Source organism: Takifugu flavidus, chromosome 12 (genome assembly GCF_003711565.1).
Source record: "Takifugu flavidus isolate HTHZ2018 chromosome 12, ASM371156v2, whole genome shotgun sequence".
NCBI classification, from domain to species: Eukaryota; Metazoa; Chordata; class Actinopteri; order Tetraodontiformes; family Tetraodontidae; genus Takifugu; species Takifugu flavidus.
The window spans coordinates 4,345,337-4,367,512 of NC_079531.1; the positions used below are offsets into that span (position 1 = coordinate 4,345,337).

The 22,176-nt window shown below is 46.0% G+C and overlaps 1 protein-coding gene across 19 annotated transcripts in view; it reads left to right on the forward strand.

The window, feature by feature from the left end:
• robo2 (roundabout, axon guidance receptor, homolog 2 (Drosophila)) overlaps nt 1-22,176 on the forward strand; it is a 182,239-nt gene that overhangs the window by 110,897 nt on the left and 49,166 nt on the right. The window lies entirely within an intron of this gene.

Here is a 22,176-nt window from a genome sequence, read left to right on the forward strand (position 1 = left end):
TTACCTCCACCCACCATCTCCTGCCTCTCTCGTTTCCCTCCCACTAAAATGCCAGCGCGCTGGAGAATGAACAAAAATGTATAAAGCAAAATAATAAGTCCACAATTTAATGTTGCTGAAATTAATCCCGCATGAATTAAAGGACATTTTTCAAACATAGCAATGTGGTAAATTAAAATAAGGCCTTGGACTTTCAGAAATAGGAGCGTTGATTGACGTCATAGCTCTTTTCCTCTTTGATCGCTGGGGATTGTGTTATGTTAGTGTTTGTTGTGCACTAATTTTCACCAAGCCCTGGCTGGGAAGGCTAACGAACAGGAAGTGAAAAAGCACCTTTTAATCACCCGAGCAGCTCGGCTGTTTTGCATTTCCCAATCGTACAAAAGAAAAATCCCAAAGCACTGAAACTTCAACCAGTCCATCATATCAAAGTGTGCTATGTTTAATTTCCCACTGTCTGGTGCTGCGTTATGTTTCTGTTATTACACGTGCATGCACTGTTGTTACTAGCTACAGAGGCGTGAGCGCAGGTAGGAGGACTCGTGTTGCCTATGTGCACAGGGTGGGCGAACAGCAGTAGCAGGGGTGCCTTAAAGGGAGCGGAAGGGTGCTTGAGAGAACACAGTAGCATAAGACACAAATCAAAGAGAATATACAGAGTATGCGGAGAAGTGGGGAGAAGAGTGGAGGAATAATAAAGCAGTCTTTCTGGCAGACAGCCATGCAAAGTGTGAGGGAAGGGTTCAGATAAAAAGAAGAAAAGAAGACTTGGATATCAGCCAGTCAGATTTTTTTTTAACCCCCTCCCGTTTGCTGTCAGTGCCGAGATCTTTTGCCAGAAAGTAATGGAAACTCCCGTCTAACTAGTGTTCCAGTGGAGGAGAAGTGGGCTTGTTGAAAGACCACGCTGATTGTTCTCCTCTTACACGCACAGTGTGCACAGTGTGTCGATTTTGGAGGAGAAAAACAAGAATGAAAGTCTGTTTTACACACATTATGTTTAATGCATGAGCTTTGTAAATCCTGCCGACACAGCCGTCCTGGTCGCCTTCTAATGGCAATGAAGGTGAGATAATGTTCAAATTGGTGGATTTGATGTCGGGAAATGGGGAAAATGAGGGTTCTGTTGTCAAAATCAACAACTGTTTTGTTTGTGAAGTTGGCTACGTCTTCTTGTAACGTCCCACATCACTGTGATTATAGAATGGTGTCAGTTTGGACCCTCCGATTTGTATAATCCAAGGAAGTGATGTCATTTGTTTTATCTTTATACACCCTCAACATGCTGGGGAATTTCAGTTTTATGGGTGTTGTGTTTCCTGCACATGTAGCCATAAATCCATGACAGGACTTGGCTCCCATATGCTTCTGAAAACATGGGTGGAGAGAGTTAAAAAGAGCTATTCAGTGTTCCCAGCTGCACATTTGCTCAATGGGGAACCATAATAGAGCAGACAGCTACTGTATGTGAGCACGACAGTGTGTTTTCAGCAAAAAGTGCTGAAAAAACACACCCTCACTTGCTTCCTCTTGCATATATAAAAGCGTTGGCATATCAACTTCTCTGCCCCGCTGCCTGAACACCAGCCACAAAGGGACCGAGGATGCAGGGCGCACAAATTGCCACCCGCTTGTGTGGTTGACATCCTGCCCTACAATGTCACTTGTTAAAGCGAAACAACCCGGCTCTCAGAGCTCGGTCGCTGACAAACCTCTGGGCTCTGGATAGCAGGAGTGGGCAGAGTCGCCAAAGGAAAACGCTGACACCGAGGGCCGCTGCTGGTCCTCATTATTGCAGCCCTCGTCTCCGAGCTGTCAGGAGGTAGCTGCTGGTGACATGGGGAAATTGAAATGACTGTTTTTTGGAGGGCAACCCCCTGACCTGAAATATGAGACAGAGGCCACCAGTCAATTCTGCATCAAATAATGTGCTGCTTGGAGAAAGACTAACAATTGTACCTTACCAAGATATCCACAATGATGTTGTTATTTTTTATGACTTTGCTGTGTCGTTTCTCTTGTAATTGATGTCAAAGGCTTCTCAGTATGGGAATCCTCACCCGATTACTAGAAGATTGGATAAATTAATCCGTGGGCGCTACTCAGTCCTACTCCTGGGGAGTAGAGGCCTCTTGTGCCAGCCACACATCCAATTATCCAGGTCCAAACACATATGCACATGCTCCCAAACAAAAAAAAATTATAAAAAGCAATGCCAAAAGAAAAAAAAAAGCTGCCATTAAATAAATCTCCTCAGTAATGCAAATATATTCAGACTAACACGTGGTCACATATATTGAAACGCACAAGCGCTGGGCTCCCGCAAGATCCCTCCGTTACCACCTGCTAACCCACATCCATAACATGTCCCTCTCCCCTGCTGCTCATCAGGGATTAGGGAAATTGCCTGGAATGAAAGAAATATGTTCTTTGATGGCCCCTTTTTCATGCATATGGTGGCACAAGATGCAGCTGGACTTTTTTTCTCTGGAGCTGTAGAGAACCCAAACATGCTGAATGATGGGGTGTTGTCCCTTCTTTACTCATTGTTTGAAGATGGATCGTTTGGGCTTCCGTGGTGGTGTTGGTATCAGTTTTCTGCTGCTGCCCAGGTTCACTCGGCAGATGTTAAGTGATTCGGGATGTCCTGCGACCGCAGTTTTGCTGTTCTTTAATCTCATTATCCCTCTGCCCTGCAAAAATGATGGGAGGCTTTGCCGTGGTCTTCGACGTGACGCGGCCTTTACAAAAAGCATATGGTTTCTCCTTCACTCCCACCACATGTCATGCTACACTGCTAACAGCCTGGTGGAGACGGTCAGAGGAACAGCCACTTGTCCATGCATGGGTGGGACTGAGAGGGGCAGACAAGCAGGTAGTGGTCTATAATTGCCCAGTATTACTGCACGTTGAGGGTTTCCTTCTGTGTTTTCCTTCTTCGTAGCCTCCAAAAACCCTTCATCCTGTTGCGGGGGTGCTTGGGGAGGTAATTGTGGGGTTTTAGCAGAGGCTGCTATTGTGCCGCACAAGTTCCAGTTTATCGCCACAGGAAGGTGGTAAATAGCATCTAAGTAAGCAAACATCAATAATGCAAGTATGACATGAAATATGCAGTAATGTGTATTGGGTTGGGACTAAAGTTAATCTATATTGTTGCCATTTAATATTGTAAAAGTGAGAGCTGGAATCAGATTAGAGGAGAGATGAGATTCAGCTGCCTCCACAGTATCTGGTTTCTCCCTGTTCAGTCCTTCATGGATGTGAAATCTCATTATTAAGGTCATCTTCTGATCTTTCACAAGCTAATTTATTGACAGAAGTGTTTATGTGTTTGCACATATTTTTATTCGAAGTCGTTCTTTGTTCCCCACCATCTGTTGACTCCCCTCTCGCAGTCTTTTAGTCAAGGATGAATATCCAGTTGTGTTGAATTTGTGGGTTTCCTGTTTGGACATTCTCTTTGTTTTACCACTACAAAGAGACAAGGGTCATTTTAGAGATGGACTATTATGAGCTGAGTCCAAGGGTCTCCTAACGACGGCAACAGATGTAAATGTGCACCGCAGGTACTGAGAGTTAAGAGCTGGAGGGTTTGGTATTTGTATGTGTATATTTCTGTCCTTCAGTCTTATTTCTTCACTGTTAAAATTAGCTCGTTAATGTGGAGCACACTGCGGTCCACCGTCTGTAATCTCAGTTGATGCATCAGTGAAATGAAGGACGGAAAAGTGGGGGAAAAATTGCTGGATTTGACGTTGACTCTCAGTCTGGAACCCAAGAACCACAACCACGCCATAGTTGCTGTTCTGTGGTCACCCTCGCCTTGTACTCTCCTGGTATACTGCAGCTTTACAGAAATAACAGAAAAGAAGTTGAAGAAATGATGGGGCGAGTTTACCTCTCATGGAGGATGAAGATGATGACTTCCAAAATAAGCATCCATGATGCATTTTGTTGAGGAAAAGAATTATTTTTAGAAAAAAAAAAGTCAAATTCCAAATGTGACCTTTCCTCTATATTCAAGTTCACAAACATGTCTTCAATGTTGAATATGGAAAATTATAACTTCTCAAGGAGCACGTAGCCAAACTGTACCTCCTCCAACCTCAAATAAAAAAAGTGAAATACTGACAAACGCACTGCTGAACATTCTGTAGCACATCAGCAATATTAAATCTGCAGCTTTCCCCGCTGTGCTAATGGAGGGCTCATATCTTCTCAGTCCCACAGGACAGTTGTGCTGAATACCTTCCCATTGTAAGGCTAATCTCTAGTTTACAGCCCAGAGAATATCTCTCCAGCCACCACAACAAACCCTTAAAAACTCTCCCACAAACCACACTGGGTCATATCTCGAGCAATTAAACTGAGCTCGACACATAAGCTGCCGGCTCAGGCATTGGGAAGCAGAACGACGGGCTTTGCATGGGGCATGTCCTAGGATGGTGACTACCCCGGGGGGCTTTTGGAATTGATTGGATATCCTCACTTAGCAATGGCCATGTGTCTGTAAGAGCTTAGCATGCTGACCTGAGATAGATGAGGCTACATCCTCCTGGCAATTTCCACGCAAATCCACTTGACTGCAATGCTTCAGTCTGCCGCCCTCCTTCGCTTTAACTCTCTGTGCTTTGAGAAAGAGAAGTTGAATAAAATGACTTCAGGCAGTGGGGGAAACAGGGCTATGCGTCTTTAGTCACCCTTCTTACTGTTCAAGGCCCACATAATGCCCAACCATAGAGCAGCAGGGGTCATGCAGTGAAGGTTAAGACGCGTGGACGGTAATGAAGTAGATGAATAATAAATGTGGGAGCGTGCCATGTGCTGCCAGCATCTGAGGGCAGGCCGGAGAGGTTGGGGGTATGAGGACCTTCCTGCCCTGGGGTGAGGGTCCAATCCGCTCTTTTGGATGAGTGCCAGTGCCACCCAGATCAACAAAGGCAGAATCCTGACGTTGCTTCAGTCAGGACAGATTAGGGCCATGTGCACGTGTGTGTGTGTGTGTGTGTGTGGTGTGTGTGTGTGTGGGCATACTGTATATACTAATGCATGCATTTGTAGTAATTGATAGTTGTGCAAATTCAGTTTTATCAGCCTGTGCTTGTAAATACTTGAAATTAAGTTATTTGAATTGTTCCACATGACCGAAGGTCAGGCTGCTATACTGACTTCTCCTCGGGCTGATTTAAAGAGGCGCAGACCCGCAAAAGTCAGACACACATGCCTGAAAAACCATATTCACATGACAGGAAATATATATGACTTCCTAAAGATTAGTGTATTAACCCACTGTACTTTATCTTTTAAAAACCTAATTTATGAATTACTTTTTAACCACACACTGCAGTGTGTGTGTATGTGTGTAATATAATAATCCTGTGATTAATGACCAAAAAATTACGAGGAAAAAGAATAAATGTCACGCTTGTGACCTGCTTTGTCTCAATGTGGATTCAAAGTAAAAATAACAATAATTTTTACAAACCAATGTGATATTTTTCTGTTGCTATTGAGTTAAATCTCTAGTATGGTTCAAAGAAACCATTAAATAACAAAGGCAAAATTTAAAATAATATAGCATTTAGTGAGTACCGGTAACCCAAAAGCAATTAAGCTATAGCTTATTATTGTTTGCCGAGAATCAGAGCGTCTGATGCACATGTTTCAGCCCCCATACACTGATGTCTAACCTCATCACCTCTAGCCTGAAAGTGGATGTGAGTTCACGGGAATTTAAATTGTTTTTCTTGGTCTCAGACAATGGAATGATAATGGGTAATGGCGATCCACTGGGCAAAAAGACAGAAAAGAGAAAGAAAATGGTCAAGGTTGAGAGAGTAAATTTCCTGGGGTCAGAGGTCTGGGGATTAGCAGATGTCAGATGGGAAGCTGGGAGGATGGATGGGTGGAGGGAAGTAGCAAGAGGCAGAGGGCATGTAGGAGTGGATAGGGAATATGATCGCGGTCTCAGCCTCGGCTCTAACAGTAAACCCCGATCATGTTAGTCCCTCTAAGCCTACAGAAAATACAAGATTTGACAGGCTCCTATTGTTGCTTTCTTCCAGCTAACCAGTTCTTTTCTCATTTTCATGTGTGCTCCTGACAACCCCGGTGCCCTTTGCCCTACATTGGCCCATCCTTCCCTAGGTAAGTGAAGCACAGTATACACAAACGTTTCCTTCTGTTAAAGCATTTACATCTGGTTGTAGATAGAGATACAGAAATCCTGACTGCACTAAGTTGCTTAAGAACTAATTCCTTTAATAGGATTTTAAACATATATGTCAATGGTCTCTAAATTGCACACTCAAACAAGGATCCTACCCACTCTTCACAGACTGAACAGTTAATATTTGTTCTGAGGACCCGGCTGTGTGTTTAAGTCCAGATGGGATCCTGGTGAGCGCAGGAGGAGAGAAAAGAGAAATAAAATCTGGAAAATCTGTCTAATTGGCTCAAAATTAAAACAACACCGGATAAGCTAGGGCCGGATGTGGGGTGAGGTTATCTGCCACTGCAGAGTTATGCATGTGTTGGGGCCACTGCTGCAAGTTGCCGGTGCTTCTTTGGCTCCTGTCTCGGTTGCTTGGCACCAGATGGGCTCCATAAGCAAGAAGCAGCTGAGGAGTTTGATGAGGCCCGGTTCAGAGATGTTAAAGAGGCCCTGCCCTCCGTACGCAGGGCTACATCAGGAGGGGGTGGAGGCACGCAGGTCTTATGAGGGCTGTTAAACTTCCATCTACAGTTGTCCTCCCACCCTTCACAGCTGGCTCATCCCATATCTCTGGTCCCAAAGAGGCCAACATGAGGGGGTACCAACCTTTTTACAGCCATAAAAAAAATCCATAACTCCTGCATGAAAAAACCCTCCTGCTCAATGTTCTTTTGTGCCATTTTCTTGGCACAGTTCTTTTCCATGTCCGGAAAATGATTTGGAGTTTGGGAAACTATTTCGCTCGGTTTCAGTCACACGTTCAGATTTCTTCCACCTGAGCCGGAGTGTAATTTCACTCCAGTATCGCACTCCTCGCTGCCTCTCTTTCCCACATTCTTCCTTGTTTGGTGTTATCTCCCCAGGGTTACTGTCAGGGAGTGAGGGAGGTGATGCAGACAGACTCCATCTTGTTGGAACACACAGCAGATAGCGGCCAGTGAGGGCCTCCTTTGTTATAACGACCTTCTGTATCAGGCAGGGAGGGACACAGGATGGAAAAATAGCCCTAAACTCGCCCCAATCCCTTCCAGATTATATACATAACAGGTTGAACTGACCCACCTTGATTTGTGCAAACAAAGCAGCTACGCTCACCTGCCATTTGCAAACAAAGCTAATGTTCTTTATGACTTTATTAGCACTAGACTATTGTTCATTCCTCTCTGAGGGAGTGGCCAGGGAAGGGAGCCTTTGACAAGCTTTTATCATCCTCACCTGGCTGCAAGTGGAGCTCTGTACCACTTGCTTGCTAACCCTGTCAGGACCAGACAGCGGGGCTCTGGTGGAACGAGACTTGAGGATGACGTGTGTGTCACTCCCAGCTTTTGTCGTCTCCCTTCAGCCGCCCGAAGGCCACAGGCTGGCTGAGGAGGCAAGCTGAAACACACAGAGTAAGGAGGAACATTCCTGGCATGGCTGTGTCAGCCAGTCAGAGGTAATTGTTTATGTGAATATCCTGGTGAAAGACAGCTTCCCCCTGTGTCGCTTCTTTGGAAAACATATTACAACCAGCAGCGCTGTTGAGAGAAATCGATGATTAACGGAGTCGCAAATCCCAGACGGTTAACTCGGCAAAAAGTCCTGAAGTTTAGCAAAGGCGTACACACAGGCAACATTCTTTCTACAGGTAAAAGGGAATGCAATCAAGGCCTGACCTCTGGATTTGACCTGATCTTTTTCTGGTGATACTTACTTCATTTTTTTACCTACAGTTACCTTTTTAACCTGCAGGCTAGAGTCAATACACATTAAGGACCTCGCAACGCACCTCAGAATAAACACTGCGGCCCTTGAATCGGCGCCCTTTTGCAAGAGTTAACTCCGTCAAAGTTCGCCCGTGGCCTTGCTCTGGCCGTCAGGTCCGCATTGCACATCAATGTTTGGGAGCGCGCACATCAAAGAGTGTTTACCCATTAAACAGTCTACGCCGAGTGGGATGTTTATTTGGCCCTGGGCTCTCGTTTAGTTAATAGGCAGGGCTTCACTCCTGATGAATTTTCAGGAGGAAAAAAAATAAATAATAAAAAGTGCCACATCCCTCCTCCGATGGCACTCCGAGTGTGTTATTGCTTTTCATTGCTTCTCTAACTTAATGAGTGGAGGGAAGCCCAATTACCATCTGAGGCCATCAGGTTTCATCGCTGTAACGCATTTCAACCCGCGAGCATGATGATTGTTGATTAAGTTAGGGCCAGAATCTGTGCGGCTAATGAGAAAGCTCATCCGCCAAGAACCCTCGTTTACCAACAAGGCCACCATTCAATTAATTATTGCATATTGCCTAATAATTTCTTCGTTTAGATGGGCTAGCATTGCCTTTTTTGTTCCTTCTACTTTTTCGTCAACATCCTGTCACATTTGCAACGGAGAGAAGTTTATTGAATATAAAGATAATGACGACAATAACAGTTGAAAGACGTGTGTGTGTTGGTGTGTGTCAGGCCTGCCAACAGGGCTGTTTAGGTGCACAGCACACTATTGGGTTACTGAAAGGGTGTGTGTGTGTGGGGGGGGGGATTAGTGACAGGGGAAGACAGCAGACAGCTGGTTGTTTCTGGTGGCGAGGGTGAGCAGGGGTGTGAATTTGCGTGTGTTTAAAAGTGAAACACAGACTCTGGGTAAAATAAGGGAACTTTCACACCTCAACAGCTCCAACCAAACAATTCTCTGCGCCACAGGTTTCTCCCACTCCTTTTAGGGTAATTTCTCGTTACTGTCTGTGAGGGATGCAACAAAACAATCCTCCCTCGTGTTCCGAGGGCTTCGGGTGAAAATTTACAGAATGTCACCTCCACCTCCATCCCGGCGAATCGCCTCATCTCCTTATGCACCCTGGTCTAATTAGCTCACCGGCACAGTATGCAGGCAGTAATTGTGAAAAACACAGCCTGTAGCGGCACGGCTTGTGTACACAAGAGGCTGCGCCGTGGCAGGCAGCCACCGGAAGCTTCTCGGCTCTGCTTTTACTGTTTCTCAGTCATTTAGCCTTGCTGTCATCCATGCTTTAATCAGGTTTAACACAGTCTGGAGTGTTTCAGGCTTCATTTCATTCCCACTGGCTTTACTGTGATGGGTTTTTTGCTACATATTTACTTCTTGTGTTCACTTTTTCTAAGCTGTTTTTCTACAAGGATAAATTACAGATGCACTTTTATCACCTCTGTGTGGTAAATAATACAGTAATGTGTGGAAGTAAAGCAAAGGACAGACTCACACACAAGCACACAGAGAGATTTCACAAAGAAACAGCAAAACAATGGAGAGAAAAGCCTTTGCTGAAATAAATGGAGAAACAATTCACTCCCCCTGAGACAGCAGTATTTAGTAATGTCACCTGGGGCAAGCAGGGAGGGGGTCAGAAGTGGGGGTGGAATGGAGCCATCGGACCATCACCATTCTTCATCCTGATGACTGGTTTAAGGGGGGGAAAAGTGAAAAAAGAAAAGCAAGGAAAGGAGGAGCGGTGGACAGGTGGCGCATGGAGGGGCCTTGGCCCTGGCTTCCCTGCGTGATGGATTGAGCATGTTTGCAGAGAGGAAAAAAAAATTTGATAGTGGTACTGGAGACGAATAAAAAAAAGAGCAAGGCTGAATAAATGATTCATCACAAGGGAAAAGGTATTAGCCTGATTGAAGGACCCGTAAAAAAGAGAGAGATAATCTCAGAGGTGTAGAGGTGACGATTTGGTAAGAGACGGATTAAAATTCGGATGGCAGATGGAGTGTATTCCAGGGAATGTTAAATAATTATGATGAGTCCAAAGAGGAGAGAGAAGTGCATATTGTTTTTTTCGCACGGTGCTTTGAAAGTCCCCCCCCCCCTTCCCCGCCCGCTGTCTGTGTCGTGGTGGGTCGTGGGTGTTAGGAGGATTATGAGTTTTGCCAGGCAGTCCAGGGTTAAGATGAATGGTTGTCCTTTTGGATCCAAGATGGCCATTATCATTCCCACATGGTGCCGCCAGATAAAGCCCCCAAAGCCCTTTTTGATTCACACGGGTTTCTGTTTAGTCTCATTTTTCTTTTGTTTCTTTGTCCTCTTGGTTAATGCAGCACTATTTTATTCCTCCTCCTGCTGCAGAGTGAAGCCTTGTTCCTCCACCAGTTAAAATAATGCAGTCGTGATTCAATGTCATTAGAGCTCGCCCTCATTTTGTTCCTCCCGTGTGCGTAATGTAGATACACAATCTTACAAAATGAGCAATCTTAAGAATATTCTGTGCAGGTCTAATTAAGATTTACTCTGAATTTAAGCAACATGATGTGATATTATCATGTTTTCCTTTCTTTTGGCAAAGCCAGACATTATTTTTTCTGTCTGCGGTGAGATGTGACAACAAATGCGTTTCTGTCTTCTGCAGGGACAGCAAATAACAGGGTTTAAAACAATTTTCCACATGGATTCCTTAAATGAATATCTTTCTCATTTTGCTTCAATCAGAGGTCTGTGCCAGTGGCCGCTCCAGTCACGTGTAACAGCCCCGAACACAGCGGCTCTGCACTTCTCCTTCATCAGGGAGGAAACGCTGTTGTCCCTCTGGACACTGAGGCCGTTCCTATTTAACATCCTTTGTCGTGTCACTTGATGAAACATGTTGACATTCCTTTTCATTGGATTATTGACGGGGCTTGTGCCGTCCAGTGGTAGCGAGCTGTGCGTTATTCACAGGAAATAATAACCCAACACTCACTGTATGATTGTGTTGGCTGAAAATGACCTTTAGCGGACGCGTGATGGGAAAATTCAGACAAGTTGTCTTTCGAAGGGCAGCTTTATTGGACTTTCTGTTGGATCTTCTGCATGTGGCATTGACAGCAAGTGGCGGTGACGCTGATCACGGACACAAGTGTCCCTTCATGCACGATAAGGATGTGCTCCTCCATGTTTGCTCACGAGAGGAGACGCGCATCAGCAATCAGACTGATTTCCCTCCAAATGCTATGAAGGAAGTGCACGCTCAGATTTGTGCCAGACTTCATATTCGCTGCCAGACATCACAAGCAAAGACAGCGTTTTTACTTTTATCATCATCATCACTGTCTCTTTTTTCCCCGTCTATACAAACAAAAGCATCTTGTCGGGAGTGTTGCTTCCTTACAGTGATTTGTTGTTCCGTGAGGCAGTTTGGATCATAGATGAAAGATTATCTTTGGTTCTTTCAGCCTCAAATGCCCTCAACGCCCACCGCGCACTTCATGTGATCCATGGCCCCTCCTCAGGATAGATTGACACTCTTGCCACTCAGTCAGCATGGAGGCCTTCCAACTTATCTCTAACCCTGCAGGTCACCAATTAGGCTGTGTGTCAGTATCCAACCATCCATTCAAACCCTCCCTTCTTTTTCCTTTACTGTGATACTGGTTCTGCCCATTTGTCTTCATCAGGGTATATCACACTGGGGGCCTTTGGACCCCCAGAGGGCCTCCTTCATCTTTGGTCACACCTTAGTCTGTGCCTAACTTTCCCTGAGAGGTCCATGCATATTTCTATCAGCCAAAACCTTGGAAAACAGATTGGAGGTGCGCAGAGAGGACAGCATGTTGGCTAAAGGTGGTCTCAGAAGGGTTTTGGTGCACTGGACCATAGAGCCCGGTATATTTTACTGGACTTTCAAGGTGTGAAACTGAAATAGCAGGTGGGGGCCAGTTAATGGGTCCGTCAGTTAACTTTGCTTTCAGTTTACTTCTTTAGTATCCAGTGTGTGTGTGTGTGTGTGTGTGTGTGTGCTTGCTCGGATCTGATTTTCTGACCACGTGAACACACATCTGTGCCCGTGGCTGAGTGCAGGTCCCGCTCTCTCATCACTCAGGTTGAATAGATGTCATTCAGGAGTGAAATTAGCCTGTCTCGTCCACCGCGGTGGACTGTCAGAACTGAGATGGAAAAGGGGCTGAGTGGGCCTGGTCCCAAGGCACTTTTAGTGGAGGCATATTCTAAGGCATTTATTGTTTGACACAAACTGTCAAAAGCACAGTGACCTACAAAGAGCCCCACTCTCCATCAAGGTATGACATCGCAGCGTTAAAAGGCCAGGTGCCCGAAATCATATGAATAAGAAGAGACGCTCCTTGTTAACTGCACAACGTTTACTTCAAGCTCTGTTTGTCTGAGAGTGGCTTACCTTTTGTTACTGACATTTTATTTATAAGAATAAATATATTTAAACGATTTGTATAATTGAGGAGGTAAAGCGTGTAAAACCACCATATTACACATCGCCTCCCTAAAAATAACTTCCTTTTATTCAGCTTCCGGAGAATCAGACGTGCACAGCAAAGACTGCAGACACGTGCCGTGACTCCATTGCTCACTCCCTGAAGCATCTCTTTGTCTGATGGGCAAATGGAGTGAGGTTACAATCTCCTGTTTTATCGCGCTTTCCCTCCTCCGTCCCATTACAGGTCATCCTGCAGTATCTCCCTCCGCTCTGCTTAAATGTTTAAAAGCCTTTCCGCTCCAGCGTCCCTCTTTGTTTACCTGCCTTAGTCTGTCTCATTTATGTCTGGCCTCTCTTTATTTTTTTGTGATTCTGTGCAGCTGCCTGAGCTATTTTCTCACTGGTCCACTCAAACTACACCAACCAATCCAGAGAGGCGACGGCACCGTCCAGGTCATGTCCCCCCTGCACAGCATTCTTAAAAAAAATGCTGAGAGACATTGATAAAGACTAATGGCCGGCCAGCTTTTCCTAAATTCGACTTGATGGTCAGTGAAAACAGGCCCTCGCAGGCGGCGAGGGGTCAAGAACTGAGCTGTCAGGGGTTAAAGGTTGTCTAAAGCAGTAAACAGAGTATGTCGCACCCGACCTGACCCCCCACACACACCTAAAATACCAAACTATGTTGTTTCACACCCTTAAATTCTGCTCGAACACAGAGAGACATGCATAGGAGCACATTTGATTCAATACATGTCAGCAATATCTAAAACTAAAAGGAAATGTGCATCTCCTCCGTGCACTTTTGGGCTCCAGTGTTGTGGCTGCGTGTCGCCTGACCTGTGTGTCATGTCTGCTGAGACCCCCCCTGTCTTCCCTCCAGGGAGTCTCACTCCGCTCACTCACTTCATCCTCCTGCTGTTGCTGTCCTGAGGGACTCGAGCAGGCCGGGCCCAGATTGAGCCACTCTCCTTTGGCTGGGTTCCATTCCTCCAACCACGCTAATTACATCTCAAATTGTAATAGATGAGGCCTCGTTAGCAGTTCTCACCCCCTTCAAAGATTTATAAACATGCATCAGAGGGGCTGGCGATCGGCCTGAGCTCCCACCTTCAAAGGCCGGACTTCACAGGAAGCTGCGATGGCCCGTTTTGCTAATTACTCCTGCAGTTCGGCGCTGCTGCCCTGTGCACCGCATGCACCCAGACAGACAGCCCCTCTCAAATCACCAGCTCCAGTCTGAGGCCAACCCACAAACCAAGGCAACACTACACCAGTGTGGTAACTCTGTAATTCAATGGTCCAACTAGCCATAAGTCTATTTTTGTCTTTCCCTTTCTGCAAACCGACCACTAATGTGATGACATCGCAGACTTTCCCCCCTCATCAACACTGCTTCAACCTCAAATGTGGAAGCTCTTTGATGATGAAGAGAGACAATGAAATATGATATCATTATAGAGAGAAAAAAAGTGCTGACATCTCACCATAAAGTATTAAGTCATTAGTTCCCCTAACAAAATTACCCTAATTAAGCCTTGAGTTCATTATTCAATTATCTGTCTTTCTTGCCCTCAATATCAGAAATGTACTTTTATCCTGCAGAGGTCCATTTAATGGGATGAGAATAGATCTGTGCTCACCCGAGCGTGTTACCATCTCCTCGGTTATGGATTTGCATGCCAGTGTGTGCTCTATTTAATCATTTTTTTTTTTTTTGGGGGGGGGGGGGGTCCTCTGTTGTCACCTGTACCTGTTGAACGTTGTGGGCGACAGATGCATCGCCGCGTTCATGGAAACACGTTGACTCTTCCGTCCCTGTATCACTTCAGAGTTTTGGTTGGCTTTGCTTCATCGTTTAAGCGACTTGATTCAGAGAAGCCCGTTAGATTTCACGAGCATTTGCGTTGCGTTTGCTGGCGGCTGTTGAAGACTCAACAGGAAGATTATGCGCTGCTCTAATTGCGGTGTGGTTTACAGTCGGCCTGTTTGCCCGCATCGATCGGCTCTGAGAAATAATAAAATGGAAGAAATGCGACGCGGGGAAGGAAGAGGTGGCGAGCAAGCGGGAGCCTCGTTACTAAAGGAATGATGTATTGATCGCCCCTGACAGGGTGCTACGGACCAATCAATCCTGATGGGCAAGAGGAGCCTGTTAGGAGATTCTCTGGGGTCGCGGGGGTCACTCAGACAACGGGCGGACGGGAGCGAAATTAACTCATCAAGCAAAAAGGATACACGTGCAGATAGATGGATGCATGGATGATTAAATGGAAAATTATTCAGAGGCCTGGGCGGTTTAGTGGTGAATGGGCGCACGCTCGACCTCTCCCAAGCAGGTGTCAGAAAAGCAACAGTCATGCAAATAATTCAGTGTCCGGCATCTGTGCACGTTTAACAGATACCTGCCTGATGCTGGCATCCTGACAGAAGGACAAAATTAAGATAAATTACTCTGAAGAACACGTCATCGTCAAACGGGCGGCTCATTTAATAGTGGAAGTGGCAAAATAATGCGAAAAAGAAGAATCCTGAACGTAAACATAACGTATCATCCATCTTAGCTGTCCAACCGCTGTACCGAAGCCTTTCCCCCTGAGTACACTATGACTGGCCTCACCGCGGCTAATTGATAGCCTGTACGTTCATTTAAGTCAGACGTGAGGAGTTGCTATTAATGACGTTAGAATTTGCAGGCCTGACAGTGAAATGAGGGCTCCTGGGAGATCAATCTCAGCTCGAGGCTCAGTCCAGAGGCAGACACTGGAGTGATGGAGAGTCGAGCAGCCGGTACCTTTTTAAGGAGGCTAACACAATGAATCAATTTCCTCAGTGAAATAACGCTTCAGATTAGTTTATGAGCCATTTTTCATACACGGAGCAGAGTCCTGTTCTGATTGTTCTTGACAACACAGGCAAAAACTCTGGGATAATGATGCTGAACTGAGTGGGAGGGGTCAGGCCTCAGTTTGGGTTTGTTTGCGTTTTATCAGCTCACCGCGATCGGTTTTACCACCCCAGCTCGCCATTTGCTTTTAGCCCCTATAATTGCTGGCACTACATTTACTTGTATTGCGAGCCATGAAGTGATTATAGTAATCTGCACATTCAGAAAGGCAAATTATAAACCGCCGGCCCCCCCACAACATAGTGCGAATGAGTTGATCGACTTCGATCCGTGTGCTCTCGGGAGGAGTGGCGTTAATAACAGGGTGTTTTTTGGTTTTTTTTTCCAGTGGGGCAACGTGTTTGTGCTATTATGTGACAAAGCGAAAAACGCATGTTTTTTATTTGGGGGTGTTTGTCAGCGCTGCGGGGTTGCGGTTGTGTCTTCTGAGATCAGGCTCCTGTGGCGAGAATGCTAAGTGCTGTTTGTCGCCGTGGCGCGGGGAGGTCAGGGGTCGCTCACGTTGGGAGAGAATTCACATGTCACCTTTCTGCTATTTAAACAGAGGCTCTTTGCCCCATCTCCTCTTATCCCCCCCCATCCCCCTATCTTTCATTTTCTCGTCCCGCTGCCCTCATATTTTATTCAGCAGCACGTGGAAAAGGGCCGCTGTGATGGGGGTTATTTCATAAACGCCGCGCTGTGGCGGCAGACTGACCACCCTGGCCCCTGCCCTTGTAGTGGCTGTAATAACGGCAGCGCTCACACTGACCAAAGTGTCTCCAAACGCTCGTGTTTGTGAGCGCGGCAGACATTTTGGGCGTCATTATATAGTTTCCGAGGATGCACACATGCAGGCGCTCGGCTGCAGAGCGCGTCCCGCTAAAATGGACGGAGGAGCGTTCACGCTCGAGTGGAGTTCCTAGCTCTTCATTTAAAGACCGCTCTTAGAGGAGGAGGTGGAGGAGGACGAGAATGCTTTCTTGTGGCTCGTTACGCTCCTCTCTTATTCAGACATGCTGCATGAAAATGCGGCCCTCCGTTCCATCCATCATAGATTCAGTTATTCAGTTATTCATGGCTTGAGGCTGAATAATGAAAGATGGTGGAGAAAAAAACAACATTTGAATGTTCTTCTCTTCCTCCCGCTCTTCCTCAGTCTCTTGACTGGACTGCTATTTAGGTCTTGACTTTTACTGAGCAGGGGCATCTCCAATTTAGGCAAAGTCAATAGTATCGAGAGAGAAGTCACTATAACTGCATCGGATATTCAATAATGCTAATGCAAACTGAGCGTGATTAGCCAATCAATAGCCATCAAATTAAAGATGTTGATCATTCAGATGCAGATGAAACACATTTCATTTGTTCTATTCATTCAGCATTTACACTCTTTTATTGCTGCTTTGTAACTATGCTGTCAACACCCGTTGCCAGTGATATATGTCACTAAGGAACTCATACTAACACACGCTTGAATAAAGGAAAGAGGAGTTTTTTGGGTTTTTTTAAAATGCTGTGGTTGGGAAAACTGATTGCACAGCATAGCTCTTCCCACCACTCTGGTGTGTTCTGTCTGTGGCTGTGGGAGACGGGGGTGTTTGAAGACGGGGATAAGAATGGTGCTGCGGCGGTGCTGTCAGCCGCCTTATCCAGCTGCATTTGAAGGCGAGAAGCTCAGACGTGCAGAAACCGAGGAGCAGCCGCTGCCTTTGTTTAATTGCAAGCAACATTGGAGGGAGCAGGAAACGTAAACGTTTTTTGTTTTTTTTTCCTTTTGAGTCGTGGGCCATCGCTCGTTAGGCAGCGCATTGCCTGTGTTTTCATGTGTACCGCTATTTGACTCACAGTCAATTTACACTCTTGATTAAGCCTCCTACATAGATCACATTAACCATAAATGCATGATTAGTCACTGCCCCGCACATGTGCACACAGACATGCAGCTGCTTGGCACTGAGTGCCCTGCAGGGGGCAGAAGACTGGAAAAATTCCGTAGCTCAAACACAGATAACATCTCACATCTTACATATTACTCCAGTTGGTCAGACCTAGAGGATGCTGTGTGTGTGTGTGTGTGTGTGTGTGTGTGTGTGTGTGTGTGTAAGGACTCTGACTGTTGTCTGCAGTCATCCTAAATGTCCGTCGCAACTTTAAAGGTCCCTCACCAACGTCCCGCTCTGTGGGATTAGACATAATGATTTCAGATATCATCGCATTACTGTGACATTTCAAGCACCCGGACTTCAAAGGTCCTTCTGCTATAAATGGCAGGAAGAGTCAACCTTGGTTCAAGTATTGGATGTTATAGTTGTTTCCTGTCAACTGTCTGTGAGACGAGGTCTGTTTATATGTATCTTTTATTTGTGTAGTAGGCGTTCAGGCAAAAGCAAATATGGAGACGCAAAAAAGAAATGGGATATTTTGGAGGTTTGATTTGGAAAAAAAAACATGATTCCTCTTGAAACCAAAATTGTTGATGGTTGTTGATTTATTACCACACTCAGTCATGTATGAATCAACCAATTTTCCCACATACCAGTTCTGGTTCAGCAGCCGTAGCTCATCCAATTATCAATTAATTGCCACGTGAAATCAGTATTGACTGCAGGCCGCGCATCTGCTAATGCTAAAGTAGCATACAGCTGGTCTCCGAGCGGGCTCCGTCTCTGATCATGTGAAGGCAGGCAACTGCGAAGATAAAACGACCGCGTGGGCGGCGGTGGATATGCCTGCACACAGATACAGCCTACACAGAAAGACACAGACGGCGTCTGCTCAGTGTTGCACCTTGGCTGCAGAACATGTGCCCCGGAGAGCTATGGGATCACTGCACTGTGCTTCTGCTGACCCACTGTCTCGTCCTTGCTATGTAGGTCATCGCTTCCCTCCAACCATATCTTATCCCATCCGCAGTGCGGTCAATACTGTGGACAGAACTCCCCACATAGCTTCGGAAGTACAAGTTGCCTCATCAACTTTGATCCTTTTGCCCCAATGAGTCGCATCTGGGATCAAAAAAGATGTTTATCATCATTTACAGGATAATTTACAAGACAGGATAATTGGTTTTTAGACATGAAGGCTAAAAAACAGTCATAGTGGGAATGTCTTTGGGGTTTTATTTTAGAGAATGGCGGGTTGAAGGGCAGCAGTGGAATAGTTTAGATACGCTGCTCTGCACTGATCCTGAGTCTGGCAGCCAGCTGTGTATTTCAGATTGTTTCCTATTTACATGATAATATAAGCATGGGTTCACACACACACACACACACCTGCAAGCACACACACACACACTAGAGTTATTGCATGCAGACTGGCACTTCCAGCAGACCAGATTACCTGAGTCAGTATCCTGGATTTTTGCCCTGGAATGAATGAAATTCCACCCATTAGCAGGCAGGTTACGTAATCTCGGCATATCCAGTTGACCTGAGGCGGTAAGCTGATTACAGATGGAAGCGACACAATTCTGGCTGTAATGCAATTAACACGGGTTGGCTCGTGAAATCAGCCACTGGACTGTCGTGCAGCTGAGATGCGGAAGTGCTCCGTCAGGAAAAGTTCCCCTCTTTCTTTCCGTAAATGATTCCTGTGCTGTCAAAGACTTTTGCATTGCCCTGTGAATGCACCAGTGCCTGAGCTAATGAGCTGTACGTGCAAATCATCAGGTTCTTCTATTCCTGCTGGTGTGCTGCTCTGCCTTCCTCGCAGCATCTGCTCCATATAAAGTGACCGTGCAGTGCAGATGCTCAGATCTGGTGGTGGCATTTGGTTATTTTAAAATGCATTTTCTGACTAAATGCTAAATCGCTTCGGTCAAAAATATCTCATTTTAACACATAATGAAACACGGGGGGGGGCTGTACCTATAGACGCAGCATCCTATTCATGGCAGAGGCTGCTGTAAAGGTCATCGTCGTATCCAGTTTAATTTTTGCTCTTCCACAATAGATAAGATCTATAAAGTGATCAATAAATCTCTTTAAATGCCTCTGCATCAAGGCTACGTGTGATTTAACACCCTCGCCACATCTGCCGCCTGCTTTCTGCTCGCCGCGTCGACAGATCTCCGCCTTCTTTTGCTCGCAAATCTCTGCCGAATCGGCCCCCTGCCGCCCTCTTTGAAAACAGGCCAGACTGTAGCATTTGATGGATATCAGGAATAGTTCAAAGTCCTCCGGAAGGTTCTGATCCAGGCGACCTCGGCTCTGGAAAATTTGTCACCTTGTGGGCTACAATGGAGAGCAAAACGCCCTCAGGTACTGCGGTCCTTCCTCGCGGGCCGTATTGATTGAAGGGAAGATAATCTGACGAGACCATTAGGAGGATTGAAAGGGGGGGGTGGAGGAGGACTGTAATGAACACCTCTCTGACCACAAACAAGCCGCAGCCTCATATGTAGAATGCTCACGTCAGATTATTTTAAAAATTTGTCACGTGAGATCACTTCTATCAATGCCCCTTATGTGATCAGTGGCTCTGCACATGCACACATGGCTGCACACCACTGATGGGTGTGGCTCTGTCACAATGAGCACGAGGACGCCCAGCAACGGCAGACATGCATGCGCAGTATCTGTGAATTCTTTATGCTCTCCCAGTATTTTCTTGGTCCAGGATTGTCGATTGGTGCCCTGGGAGGGATGCTGACTACAGTAAACTGGGCTGTCTGGAGTTGTTATAAACACCTCCTCCCCTCCTTCTGCCGTCCTTCAGCTTGCCACGGAGCGCACGTGCACACAGGGCTCATCAGAGCAGACGAGAGAAAGGCTGCTCAACTCCAGCCGAGAGTTTAATTTTTAATAAAAAAGGGCTTGCACCACTGAATGACACCTTTTTACAGGCTCCTAACAGCTCTCCGCTTGCTGTTACTGCCAATCCAATTACAGAGCAAAACAATAAAACAGATATAGGAGGAGCGGTAATAGGCTGGCAAAAAGAGGGGGCTGTTAAAGATTATATGAAGATGTGCAGAGTGGGATACAACATAAGGCTCCAGGGGACTCATTTTCACTGGGGATGCCTCGGTATAAGCATGCCACGATGAATGAGGGGCTCAGGGTGGGCGAAAATGTGCACTGAAAATCCTGACTTCCTGTCCAGTTAAGCAACATCTGAGGGATTACCGTCCCCTGTGGAAGGTCATTGTCTCATTGTCCTGAGGGCGGACTTTACTGAAATCTCCCAAAGACGTGCGCACGGGCATTCAGAGCAAATTTGGCTTGTTCCTGTCTCCAAGACATCTCTCATGTTTGTTGCAGTGCAGCTTTTGGGCCGAAGCCTTTCATGTAAGGCGATAAGAGTGCATCGGCCACAGCTGCCAAAGGGGTTCTTGTATGTCAGGGAAGTAATCCAACAACATACAACTCAGATTGTGGGCTGAATAAATCTTGATAAGGATCTAGATGACTGTTTCTATAAGGAGGGCACATTTTCCAGCTGCTAACTGCCCCCTATTAGACCCATTACCAAAGGGGTTTTGAGTAGCATTAGTATCTGTCATATTTAAGACAGGGGGGGTGCCGTTAGAGATGAATAAATACATTCAGGAAACTTACACTATGAGCTGCCTGTCTTTTTTTTCCCTCCCGTCCCTTCACTCTACCTTGTACAAGACTGGTCCCACCTGCTCCTTTATGATGCCTCAGTACCTCCGTCAGCGCCGCCTCGGTGCGAGAATTGTCAGGAAATCAATCCCACTCCCATCTTCAACACCCCCCACCCTTCCCGTCTTCTTCGCTTCCCCTCACGTCTTGCTCCCCCTCTCGGCTGTAAAGTGTCCGTTCTGCATCCAACAGAAGCTGAAGCGCAACATCAGGCCTTATCGGAGCCGGCACAAATGCCCACGGGCGCATTGTTCATCTGTATCATCCGGCTCCAGTTTCAGTACTGGCTGCATCCGCCAAGCCCCCCCCCCCCAACCCTGGAAGCATTTGTGACCATAAACAAGATAACAGCAGCATAAACTAGGAGCGAACGCCAACATAATTTAGGGGCAAGACGCACCTTTAATTACGGCACCTGTTAATTACACACTGCTCGGAGAATAGATGCAGATATTTGGAATGCTGTTTTTTTTTTTTTTTTAACGATGCAAATGTCTTCCATTTGAGACACAATTAAGTCATTAGAAAGCTGTCGCTCTCCGCTCTCTTTCTTCTCCCTGTCCTTACTTGTCTTTTTCTTTGCTTTTCGGCATATTACTGTAATGAAGCCATTACTTCTTCAAGTGAATTTTAATGAGTTTTTAACTAACATTTTAATGAGCTATATATTACCATAAAGCATGGATTAGGCTAAATTGAATCGTGTGCGCGTGTGTGTGAGTGTGTGTGTGTGCTGTATTGTTAAGGGGTATAAAGAGAAGAACTTCATTAAGACTTAATTGTATTGTTTCTTAGAAGGCTGTGCAGTTTGTCATGGACCGGCCATCAGAATTGCCCACTGTGGTCCTGCTGTCATTACCAGGCAGCCCAGGAGCCAAATTAGAGATGTTGTTTGAAAAACGAGCTTTGAATGGGGCTGCTGTTTAAATAAGGTCGCTTGTTGCAGTTAATCTACTAAATCGCAGGTGGAAGCTTGTTCGACAGCCTCAGCCCGACCTTGAGCCGGCACGGTCTTGTCATTGCCTGCTTATGTCTTCCCATCGGAGACCTCACGACAGCACATATGTTCTTACTCTCTTATTGAGATCTCTACTGACAATGCACATTTCATAGGATATCACCAGCTGTGATTTGCCCCCACTACGCTATCATGGCCGGCCACACGAGTCTCTTTACCTTCACTCTTTTCTATATTACCTGCATCTTATCTTGGAAAAAGTGACAGTGTTATTTACAACCCCTTAGCTGCTGGATTTGCAGATAGGGAGAATGGAGCGGGAGATGGTATCGCGCCCGGTCGTGGTCGAGGGAG